We start from the raw sequence: 11,569 nt of genomic DNA, 5'->3' as shown, positions 1-11,569 counted from the left end.
ATACATAAAAATTAATTTTTATGTAAATTTTAAATAAAGTTAAAAACTTAACGTATAAAATAAATTGTAACAAATAAAATATAGTTTTTTTCATTATTTTTTTTATTCTTTTCGCTTTATATTAGAATCTTTTTAATCATATCCACCAGCAGGCCGGATGGCCGAGACGGTTAAGAACCAGAGCCGCTAAATATACTGGTCCTTGCGCTACGCTCTGAAGTAGAGTTAATATGTCAGGTTTCCGATAGCTGGCGTTAGCGTCGCACTTGGGCGAGAATTTAGTTTATCTATTTAGTTAGTAGGCAGTTTTACCATTTTCAGGGTTTTTCCGGGTTTTCCTCCTTGCCAATGACGCCTGAATAGGGGCTAGCTTCCCTCAAGTCCTCCCGGAAGGCATTCCTATCCCCCTTTCTCGCGGTGGCCGTCTCCGATAAGGCCGACTTTGGTTGCAGCAGTGACCTCTAATCTGTCTTCCCGGATTGGCTGTCTTCTATAAGGCCGACTCTTCGGTCACTGAGCGATCGTCTTTCTATTCTTTCGGAGTACAAGCTCACAGCATACACTCCTCTATCAGCCAAAAGCAAAGGCAAAACAACCATTTTCAGGCATTTTTTGTAACTTTTTTCTATTGTTCTGTCAAAAAAAATCGTATTCATAAATACATTTTTTAATTTTATATCATGTTTAAAGAAAGAAAAAGTATACAGTACTTGGTTTATAAAAAAGTTGAATAAGATAATAATTTGAAATTACAGATGAGGATGTGGATAAATCGAAAATAATTATATTTTCGATTTAATTTATTAAAGTTTTAAATAGAGATGTTTAAAACTGTTATATCGCTACATATTGTGAATGAAAGTTTTTCTGGGTATAACATATCTGTTCAATACATAGGTAATGGTAAAATAAGTAAATAAATTTGCATTTTACTGTTTTGTTTTATTATATATGTATGACGTATAATTAGGAAAACCATAGCTTATCCTCTGATACATTTAAATAGCCATAAAAATTTAATCCAGATAAAGACAAACTATATTTTAAATAATTTATAAACTTTAACACTACATAAAGTGTGCTATACAATTTTACTTGATTCGGTATAGTATTTGGAACGAAATAGTTTTGTGTTTTTGACGTGAGAAATTACATTTCTTGTGACATTCACATTGGTTCTACATATTTTGGTAATTTATAAAATGTTCTGCACTATCAAAAGTAGAATATGAATGAAGATTTATTGATGGCCTACTACACCTGTCCTTGTGCGGCCGGATGGCCGAGCGGTAAAGGTGACAGGCTACCGCTCTGGGGGACCCGGGATCGAATCCGAACGGGTCGAGAAATCCCCAGGAATTTTTCGGGGGGTGGTCCGTTCGGATATGTCGGGCCCCGTCCCTCACCACCCGGTCGCCCCATTGTGGGCCTGGCCGAACCCATAATGGGCCTACTAAAAGAGGCCCTCTTAGTGCCCACAGGGCGGAAAGAGTTTAAAAAAAAAAAAAAAACCTGTTCTTTGTTTATATAGGTTTAAAACATCACTAACATGTCTTTCTTTTAGACTCCATGTCATCACTAATCACTATCACTGTCAATATCTAATAATACTGCTTGAACTTCTGCCATCCTACATTTGCCTATTTTATTTGTCAACCTCTAACTTATCCAGTGGCGTAGCGAGGGGGGATGCAAGGGGGTGTATCATGCCCCGAGCGCCACTCGCAGAGGGGCGCCCAAATGGTTTCTAAGACAAACTATATGTGTTTCTGGAAGGGGGAGGGGGTGCCAATAAAGTGTCATGCCCCAGGGCCAGTTATGTTCGCTACGCCACTGAACTCACCATCCTCTAATAATTCTAAGTTATTACGTGCCTGTAAATAACTTAAATATGTTGTCTAAATAGTTGGAATTTCCTCTTTTTCCTCTATTTGAAATCCAAGAACTAAATCTACTGACTCCCCACTCTCTAAGCTGTTCCTAACGTTTTGGCTCAACTTTAATCTCTCTCTATCTCATTAATAAAAACAATATAAATTGTGAATAATATATATCATAGCTCTTTTCTCAGTGCAAACTACAATAATTCACCTAATATTAATAAATAAATAAATAAAGATATGGGCTTTAACCTTGATAAACTCCAAAGCAACCCTAGATTCCATTTTTTTTTTTTTTTTTTTTTTTTGTAATACTGTACTTTAAGTCTATCCTGTCTTAACACATGGTTTAACATTTCCATAATTAAATGTATGTATTTCTCATTATTACTTTTTATTGAATTAAATAACTTTACACGTGGACTTCACGAGTAAACGACATGGCTGACTTGCATGCGGGTTGTTTACATTAAAAAAACGTTAACTCTGCTGCTACGCGACAGAGGGAGCCTTGTCATATTTTTTCTTTTTATTACAACACTTCCTCCAAAGAAAAAATAAGACTTGCTTAATGATTACGTGGTTACAATCTTCGTAAACCAATCTTTTCTCTTAGCAGTTCAAATCGGACACATTCAAGCGGCTTCGTCAACAGATCGGCCAATTGGTTCTTTCCGTCGATGTGCTCCAATTTGAGTTCACCATTTAAAAATCTTTCACGTACATAAAAGTGTCGAACCTCGATATGTTTGGACCGTTGATGAAATTCCGGATTCTTTGCTAGCTTTATAGAAATTGCGTTGTCAATATATAGCGTTGGAGGCTGCTTTGGCATTTCAATCAATTCAGACAACAAACGTTGTAGCCAGATTAATTCTTTTGCTCCTTCACTTGCTGAGATAATCTCTGCTTCAGTTGTGGAAGTTGCCACTACTTTTTGTAATTGGCTAGTCCATGATATAGCTCCATTCGAGAATTTCGCGATAATTCCAGTTGTTGAACGTCTTGTCTTCTTGTCACCAGCGAAATCTGAATCACTGTAGACTTTCAGTTCTTCTTCTTTATTATAAATGATGCCCCAGTTCATAGTACCTTTCAAGTACCGAAATATACGCTTTACCTGATTCCAATTTTGAATAGTTGGTTTCTCTGTAGCTCGAGCAGCTTTATTCACTGCAAAGGCGATATCTGGACGAGACGCAGTTGCAAGATACATGAGACAGCCCACTGCCTCGCGATAGGGTGTATCAGATGACACTGCCTCGTCGAGATCACTTTCTTCACAGCCAACAGGGATTGAGACTGCATTTGATTCAGCCATTTGGAATCTTTCTAATATTCTTTTTGTGTAATTTTCTTGACTTACTGTAATTGATCCATTTTCATATTGTTTTATTTTCATCCCAAGAAAATTGTCGAGAGACCCTGTCGTCATATTAAATTCTTGTTGCAGAGCTCTCAAAAAATCAGCGATCTCTTTCTTGTCACTGCCGACAATAAGACCATCATCTACATAAATTACGATATACAGTTGCCTTTTATTCTGGTTTCGATAAAAAAGACAAGGATCTGCAGTACTGTTTTGAAAACTTGCTTTCTTCATAAATCCGATAAATCGTTTATTCCAGCAACGTGGTGCCTGCTTCAGCCCATACAGACTTTTTTTCAGGAGACATACTCGACCAGTACCATCATCGAAACCCTCTGGTTGTTCCAAATACACTTTTTCTTCAAGTATGCCATTGAGGAAAGCTGTCTTTACGTCAAACTGTTCCAATTGCATATTCTTTGCAGCTGCTACTGCTAACAAGGTTCGAATGGTGTCATAACGTGCGACAGGACTAAATGTTTCCTCGTAGTCAATTCCTGGTTTTTGGGCATAACCTTTTGCAACCAACCGAGCTTTGAAGCGAGTGCTTCCATCACTTTTAGTTTTCTTGCGCAGAACCCAAAGATTTTTCACAACCTGTGCATCCTTCGGACGTTCGACTAACCTCCATGTGTCGTTTTGTTTTAGAGATTCCATTTCTTCGTGAATAGCATGCATCCATAGTTCTCTCTCGTTCGATTGCAATACTTCAGAAAATGAGTTTGGGTCTTTGTATTCCCCAGCAACAACTCCTGCTATCATTAAAAATTCATTGCTTTCCATCCAGGATGGTTTATCTCGCTGTCTCTTGCTTCTCCAGTTTTCTTTGTCAGAAGTTTCATTTCTAAAAACTTTAAATTAAAATCCAAGTAAAAAGCTACTCTTTAAAATCCGACTTCGAGTGAGTTAAGAAGACAAAAAAAGAACGAAAAGATGCTATACTTTCATAATTTTATTAATTCCATTTCCCAAATGAATTATTTTTGTCTTCTTAACTCACTCGAAGTCGGATTTTAAAGAGTAGCTTTTTACTTGGATTTTAATTTAAAGTTTTTAGAATTGAAATTTTACCGATCCCATTGGTTTTTTAAATTTTTTGAATAGTTTTAGCACTTTGAGAATCGAAGAATGGGGATAGAGGAGTTACAGCGACAAATAAACCGATTGACGATAGATGTGAACTACTTCAAGTGCTTCTTACGAGAAGAACATACACCGGTAACCTTCCGTTTACCTGAGTCTATACGTTCTAGTATTCAACTAGGTGATGTCAAGAAAATAGAAAAAATGATTATAAAGTCAGCAATCAAGATAAAAGGTAAAAAAATATTTTTACTAAGGAAAAAATTAAAAGAAATGAAAAGATCTAGTGGAAATAGAGTAACTGTCAATAATTTAGATTCTTATTTGATAAATAAAAATAAGAAATTGAAAATTAAATTTGAGTATCCTACTGAACTAGAAAAACAAGATTGGTTGAATAAATTGGTAATTAATCTTACTTCTGTAGATATACCACGGGATTTTCTGAGATTGTTGTCCTGGGGACTTAATATGAACTTACCAATGTACGCTAAACCTTATCCGATAGTAGCAGAAGTTGAGAATGTTATACGGAAAATATCTGGATCCAACGAGGATAAAGCACAGCTACGAGCCAACTTAAGTAAAGACTTGGGCAAGTACAGAGGTAAAAATAGTTATATAACTGATAAAAAAGCAAATAAAATAATTAAAAAATCAGAAAGATTAATTAAGTTTTTTAAGAAACATAACCTTTCCATAGTAAAGGCAGATAAATCGCATCAACTTGTTATATTAACAAAAGAAGAATTACAATTTAAGAAAAATGAAATAGTCACGTCTGACGAATATGAACAGTTGCCAATAGATCCGTTAAAGGAAATAAAGAAAAATCTTACAAAATTAATGAAGAAATATAAACAGGAAGTCCCAAGTCACCAGGTAAAAAAGATATTAGACTTTAATAATATACGATATCCAAAATTAAATCTAAGAATTAAGACTCATAAACCTGGTAATATATGTCGACCATTGGTGGATTTTAAAAAAACAGTTTTATATAATCTTGAATATTACTTGAAAATCTACTTGCAGAAAATCGATAGATCACTCTACAGCATAAAAAACACAGATGAATTAATTAATGGACTACTAAAAGGTAAAATTAAAAAAAGTCATTGTCTTATGAGTTTAGATATCAAATCCATGTATCCATCGATAACACTAGAAATGATTAAAGAAACCATAAATAGATATAATATACCTGAGCACATTTTAATTTTTATTGAATTTATATTTAAAAATAATTATTTTAAAATTTACACAGACTTTTACCGACAAAAGAATGGAATCTCTATGGGATCGGTCGTCGGACCAAAACTGGCTGATATCTGCATGATACCGATTGATGAAAATATATCACAGGCTCCAGGTATAGAGTACTACGCACGTTACGTTGATGATATATTAATTATATATGACTCACAAATAACTTCATCCCAAGATATTGAAAGCTATGCAAACAGTTTGAGTAACAACTTAAAGTTCACCAGTGAAGAAGAACAAAATCAGGAATTAAATTATTTGGATATTACTATATTGAGAAAGGAAAACCGATTGCTATTCCGTAAGTACGAAAAATTATGTAATACAAAAAAGACTATTAATTACAAATCATATTGTCCCGTAGAAACCAAGAAAAACGTCTTTACTATGGACCTCAAAAAAATAGTGAATAGGACATCCTTACAAGAAGACATAGATAAAGAAATAAAACAACTTTTTAAAAAATATTTATTGAATGATTATCCAAAGAATTTATTATGTAAGTGGTACAATCAATTTGTAAATTACAGATATAATGTAAAGAATCATATTGATAATATTATATATGTTAAATTTCCGTATGTACATAAACTTTATGAGAGATATAAATTAATTTTTAAACAGTATTCTATATGTATCGTGGCAAAACAAAAGAACAAATTGTTGAATATAGTTAATGTCATAAACAAAGATGATGCCAATATGTTAAACAAACTTGATGTTGCAGGTGTAATTTATAAATTATCTTGTACTTGTCCACAAACGAAGTCTTACGTCGGAGAAACCGGAAGGAAGTTAGAAGTACGTTTAAAAGAGCACGAGGCAGCAATAAGATTAAAAAGAGAAGAATCGCCGTGGTACCTACATTATAAAAATAATTTTTGTAACATAGACAGAAATAATATAAAAATACTTTATAAAGAAGAAGATTGTTTAAAACGTAGAATAATAGAACATTTTTGTATAAAAGAATATGCAAATTTAATCAATCTGAATGACGGTATGCAGATAGATGCATGCTGGGAAAACATCATCCAGCATAAAAGGAACGGAGGTTACCAAAACTCAACTACCCACTGATGAGGCGTTGCGAAATGCATTTGGGAAATGGAATTAATAAAATTATGAAAGTATAGCATCTTTTCGTTCTTTTTTTGTCTTCTTAACTCACTCGAAGTCGGATTTTAAAGAGTAGCTTTTTCCTTGGATTTTAATTTAAAGTTTTTTAGAATTGAAATTTTACCAATCCCATTGATTTTTTAAATTTTTTGAATAGTTTCAGAAGTTTCATTATTTTGCTTCGATAAAAGTTCCGTTGATTCCTCTCTTTTATCACATTCACTTTGATTGTTGCTTCCTCCAGAAGAAGACGTCGTGACGAATTCTTCAGTTTTGATTTGATTTTCTCCGTTTCGGCATGTGACCTCCTCCGGTTCCTTCACCTCAGACAACGGAGTGCACCGACCCGATGTCGGTTGCTGCTCTTGAGGAAAGTCAAATTCCACAGTATCACTTTGCCGATTGCAGACGACTTCTGGTTTGAATTTCACATCGTGACTCATAATCACTTTCCTTTGAGAAGGAATCCAGACTCGAAATCCATCCTTATCGTTAACATACCCAACCAACTGTCCGAAAATAGCTTTATTGTCAAACTTCGATCGAAAATTACTTGTTTACATGTACGTAGCATCCAGTGCCGAAGATTCTCAGATGATCAAGTCTTCCTACTTGTCTACCATACCATAATTCATAAGGAGCTTTGTTCTGAACTGAAGATTTTCCAGTACGATTCAAAAGATATACGGCAGTGTTGCATGCTTCTGCCCACAATCCTTTCGGTAATTTGCTTGGATTCAACATAGAACGTGCTGTTTCCACAATGGTACGATTTTCGCGTTCAGCTGCACCATTTTGCTCAGGTGTATAAGGTGGAGGAATCCATTGTTCTATCCCTCTGTTTGCGAGCAATTCAGCAACTCTCTTGTTGACAAACTCCGTACCTCCATCACATCTGAATTGTTTGACATGTCCATTTGTTCTAGCTTCATTTAAAAATTGCTCAAGCACATCACAAACTTCGCTTTTCTGTTTCAAAAAGAAAATTCGTCGAAACTTGCTGAAGTCATCCTTGAAACATATGTAGTAACGTGCTCCTCCTAAAAATTCGGTGGACATTGGTCCGTTCACATCTGCATGGATCAATTCTCCAGTAACTGTTGGACGATTCATTTTTGTCATTCGATCCTACTGATCTTTAGAACTAAGCAGACAAACATGAACAGTAACAAAAAAACTTTATTAAAAAGGTGAGAACTGTCACCGACATCCTCGGCCAACATCCGGGCAAAAACCCGCGAACTTTCGCGCTTCCTTTTTCACGTTGCCAGCCAACATCTCGTTGGCAAGTGTTGCCAGGCAGTGCTCGGGATCTCTGGCGCTGGCGTGGCGGCCACACATTCTTTGCTTAAATCGTAGTCTATGCATTTTTCCCAAAGCACATCCATCACAGAATTCTTCTTTGCAACCTTCTACGTTGATGTTCATTTGCTTCAAAACATCTTTTACATGCTGTTTATTTTGATGACCAAACCTTTCATGGTACACCTGTAGAGTATCAGACGCTGTCACAAAATTCACTCGAATGTTTTTATATGGTTTACAACGCGTATATCGAGCATGTACAGACCATTTTTCATGTAACCAGTCATGACAGTGTTCTTACCAATTTCGTCTCGAATTTTAACACTTCTTTCATCGATTACTATCCTGTAGCCGTTCGATGCTGCTGCTCTGACAGAAAACAAGTGGACACTTGCATCAGGGACGTACAAAACATTTTTCGTTTCAGCATTATACCAGATATTGTTTCGTCGAACTTGAATCCTTATTGTTCCTTGGCCATGTGCATACATACTCACATTTTGCTTTCCAAGTGAGATTACTTCAGGAACAACAAATTCTCTATATGAGACGAAGTATTGTTTGTTTGGGGTAATATGCTTGGTTGCGCCACTATCACAATACCATTTATTTGCATCAATGTAATTTCCAACCGACGCGCCCATGACATGTGAAATGAATACATTGACACTTCGTTGCTTAGTACTCCCGACACCTGTCTTTTTCTGCGGACAATCTGCTGCCCAATGACCCAATTGTTTGCACTTGTTACATGGAAATTTTTGTTTTGCCCGTTCCACTGACATTTTTGTTTTTCCAGAATTCTGCTTCTTTTTATACTCGCCAGAAGCGACAAACGCATTTGTTTCGGTTGTGCCTTGATCACGCAGTTCAATCGTGCACAGTTTTTCAATGAGTAAATTCAAACTTTGATTTTTTGACGGAATCGTGTCCCAAAGGTCTTTGAAATTATCATAGTCCTTTCCCAATGTAGATAAAATTCGGCCGTTTAATATTCTTTCAGACAAAGTATTTTCTTCGTGTTTCGTTAATTCGTCGTTTAAATCAACAAATAACTTTTGCAATTTGGCAACATGCGTGCTAATGTCCTCCTTCTCATTCCGTTTAACTCGAAAGAAGGCTTCAATTAACATGTTCAAACGTTGCGTACTGCTGCGTTCAAATCGCGCACGTAATTTATCCCAAATTTCTTTCGCACCGTTGCACGTCAATACGAGCTCAGCAACTGGTTTACTTAGCGTACTTGCTATTAAACTTGCCGCCCTTGCGTCGTCTTTCTGCCACTCAGCGTATGCTGCCTTTTGTTCATTCGTCGGCTCTGTTTGGTAACTCAACGCGTACACGTTTTCCGTTAATAATATCTTCTAATCCGTATGAACGCAACACCATAGAAACGTGCCATTTCCATTTTGCCCAGTCTTCAGGCCCTTCGAGCTTATCTACGTTTACCTTGTAATCCCCGCTGGCAGCCATTTTCCTTCTATTCGTTTTCGTTCGCACGTATTCAACCAAGTATAACTTCACAGACGCTCCACAGTGATCTCTTTCATTCAAAACTGTACTTTTCTTATTTTCACGTGGACTGGACGTGGACTGGGCCCATAACCTATTACTTTTTATTGAATTAAATAACTTTACACGTGGACTTCACGAGTAAACAACATGGCTGACTTGCATGCAGGTTGTTTACATTAAAAAAACGTTAACTCTGCTGCTACGCGACAGAGGGAGCCTTGCCATATTTTTTCTTTTTATTACAACACTCATCATTCCCTTTTCTTCCTGATTCAGAGAGTTCTCGGGAATTCCGAAGACATCCCATATTAATAATGTATATACAGGCTTAACTATAAATTTTTTGACTATATTTTCTTACCCTTAACAAAAACTCACAAAAATATTTATAAATGAACACAAATTGTAAGCAAAAAACAAGCAGTCTAATCAATTTAAAGTCTAAAATCGTGAAAGTGACAATTAATAAAAATATAAATATTTAAAAAAAATTAAAGACATTTACAAATAAATAATGTTCAAAACCGAATTAAAATAGTATTTATAAGCAGCTCTTTAAAAAAAAGACAAAAGCAATATCTGAGTTAAAAACAAAAAATTTCATGTATTAAAAGAATTTCGAATATTTACAGCTGACTCTCCCTATGCTCCAGCTAACTTACGCCTTGACGCGATCGAAGCGCTCGAAGTGGCAGAAATATTTATTAAACCAGTATCGGCTCTGGTTAAGACGTCAGCTTACCGCTTTTTTAAAACTCTTTCCGTTCTGTGCACTAAGAGGGCCTTTTTTCGCAAGCCCATTAGGTGTTCGGCTAGGTCCACTATGGGGCGGCTGGGTGGTGAGGGAAGGGACCTGACATATCCAAATGGACTATCCCCGAAAAATTCCTGGGAATTATTCGACTCGTCCGGAATCGATCCCGACTCCCCCAGAGCGGTAGGTTGCCACCCTAACCGCTCGGCCATTCAGCCGCGTGTTAACGGCCTGTCTGATATTTGCCAGAATTGCCAGATGACCATATTGTCATCTAAACAATTAACTCGCCTTGCTTTAGCAAGGCCGGATTAATTGTTTTTTCTCTTTCTGCTTTGTGGACATTAAAATAGTCTTTTTCAAGGCCATTATCCGAAGTCTTTTCGACTGCCCGGATTCGATTTCGGACCCACCAGCGGTAGGCTGAATTGAAGACACGACATAATACAGTATAAATAAAGAAATAATGAAAATTAATTATTTATTTATACTATGTCGTGTCTTCAATTAATTATAAATTAGTGGTCACATAAGGTACTGAATTATCATTAAAATTTTTTTATCCGTTCAATTCGACTCCCCAAGATTAAATTTTGAGCGCTCCACTTTATAGGCTATTTATATACATTATGTTGTTGTCATTCAACGGTATAAATTCTAAAAGTAATAAATCTGGCAACGTTTAAGCAGAAAAACCATCTGGAAACAAGAACTTCTATCCACTGAACATTTTTTAATTTCTGGCTCTTTCTACCTTTTGGGCACCAAAGTGGGTCTTTTAATCATATTCATTATGAGTTCGGCTACACACATAATGGGTTGAGGTTGAGTGATGGATGACCCCCGAAAAATTCATGGAGCTTTTCTCATGTCTGAATTGATCCCGGATTCCTAGAGCGATAGGTTAAGACAGTGTTTCTCAACCGGGGTGCCGCGGCACCTTAGGGTGCCACGGCGCCATGATTGGGGTGTCGCAAAGTTTAGGAATTTTAGGCATTTTCTTGGAAATTTACTTAAGTGTAGTTCAAGATAACTCATTGTCAGTATTTCGACAAAATTCAATGGACTTAAATTTTGATTTTGAACACGTAGAAACACTATTTTTGCATTAAAATGCTACGTCAAACTGTCAATTTTTAAAATTTTTCTTCCCAGGGAGAGAGTCTCCCTCCCCGGACCCCACCCCAGCATTGCGCATTAACATTCGTTTTCGCAAAAAATTCATCTGCCCCCCATTAAGCTCCCGTTTTCAAATTCTAGATCCGTCGCCGGTCAAGG

This window comes from Centruroides vittatus, unplaced genomic scaffold, assembly GCF_030686945.1.
Source record: "Centruroides vittatus isolate TY-2023 unplaced genomic scaffold, ASM3068694v2 contig_874, whole genome shotgun sequence".
Classification (NCBI taxonomy): domain Eukaryota; kingdom Metazoa; phylum Arthropoda; class Arachnida; order Scorpiones; family Buthidae; genus Centruroides; species Centruroides vittatus.
This window is presented reverse-complemented; position numbering follows the sequence as displayed.